The sequence below is a fragment of the Schistocerca cancellata genome, chromosome 2, assembly GCF_023864275.1.
Source record: "Schistocerca cancellata isolate TAMUIC-IGC-003103 chromosome 2, iqSchCanc2.1, whole genome shotgun sequence".
Lineage (NCBI taxonomy): Eukaryota > Metazoa > Arthropoda > Insecta > Orthoptera > Acrididae > Schistocerca > Schistocerca cancellata.
Window position 1 is genome coordinate 456,619,269 of NC_064627.1, and position 1,945 is coordinate 456,621,213.

Sequence of the window (1,945 nt, forward strand, 5' to 3'; positions counted from 1 at the left end):
ACGCCAACCTACTCATGGGTCGCTTAGAGGAAGCCTTCTTGGTTACCCAGGCCTGCCAACCCAAAGTTTGGTACAGATTTATTGATGACATTTTCATGATCTGGACTCACAGTGAAGAAGAACTCCAGAATTTCCTCTCCAACCTCAACTCCTTTGGTTCCATCAGATTCACCTGGTCCTACTCTAAATCCCATGCCACTTTCCTTGATGTTGATCTCCACCTGTCCAATGGCCAGCTTCACACGTCCGTCCACATCAAACCCACCAACAAGCAACAGTACCTCCATTATGACAGCTGCCACACATTCCACATCAAACGGTCCCTTCCCTACAGCCTACATCTTCGTGGCAAACGAATCTGCTCCAGTCCGGAATCCTTGAACCATTACACCAACAACCTGAAAACAGCTTTTGCATCCCATAACTACCCTCCCGACCTGGTACAGAAGCAAATAACCAGAGCCACTTCTTCATCTCCTCAAACCCGGAACCTTCCACAGAAGAACCCCAAAAGTGCCCCACTTGTGACAGGATACTTTCCGGGACTGGATCAGATTCTGAATGTGGCTCTCCAGCAGGGATACGACTTCCTCAAATCCTGCCCTGAAATGAGATCCATCCTTCATGAAATCCTCCCCACTCCACCAAGAGAGTCTTTCCGCCGCCCACCTAACCTTCGTAACCTCTTAGTTCATCCCTATGAAATCCCCAAACCACCTTCCCTACCCACTGGCTCCTACCCCTGTAACCGCCCCCGGTGTAAAACCTGTCCCATGCACCCTCCCACCACCACCTATTCCAGTCCTGTAACCCGGAAGGTGTACACTATCAAAGGCAGAGCCACGTGTGAAAGCACCCACATGATTTTCCAACTGACCTGCCTACACTGTGAAGCGTTCTATGTGGGAGTGACCAGCAACAAACTGTCCATTCGCATGAATGGACACAGGCAGACAGCGTTTGTTGGTAATGAGGATCACCCTGTGGCTAAACATGCCTTGGTGCACGGCCAGCACATCTTGGCACAGTGTTACACCGTCCGGGTTATCTGGATACTTCCCACTAACACGAACCTGTCAGAACTCCGGAGATGGGAATGTGCCCTTCAGCATATCCTCTCTTCTCGCTATCCGCCAGGCCTCAATCTCCGCTAATTTCTAATTTCAATTTGCCGCCGCTCATACCTCACCTGTCTTTCAACATCATCTTTGCCTCTGTACTTCCGCGCCGACTGACATCTCTGCCCAAACTCTTTGCCTTTTCAAATGTCTGCTTGTGTGTGTATATATGCGGATGGATATGTGTGTGTGTGCGAGTGTATACCTGTCCTTTTTTCCCTCTAAGGTAAGTCTTTCCGCTCCCGGGATTGGAATGACTCCTTACCCTCTCCCTTAAAACCCATATCCTTTTGTCTTTCCCTCTTTCCTGACGAGGCAGCCGTTGGTTGCGAAAGCTAGAATTTTGTGCGTCTATCGACCTGCCAGCGCTTTTGTTTGGTAAGTCTCATCATCTTTCTTGTTAAATATACACTCCTGGAAATTGAAATAAGAACACCGTGAATTCATTGTCCCAGGAAGGTGAAACTTTATTGACACAATCCTGGGGTCAGATACATCACATGATCACACTGACAGAACCACAGGCACATAGACACAGGCAACAGAGCATGCACAATGTCGGCACTAGTACAGTGTATATCCACCTTTTGCAGCAATGCAGGCTGCTATTCTGCCATGGAGACGATCGTAGAGATGCTGGATGTAGTCCTGTGGAACGGCTTGCCATGCCATTTCCACCTGGCGCCTCAGTTGGACCAGCGTTCGCGCTGGACGTGCAGACCGCGTGAGACGACGCTTCATCCAGTCCCAAACATGCTCAATGGGGGACAGATCCGGAGATCTTGCTGGCCAGGGTAGTTGACTTACACCTTCTAGAGCACGTTGGG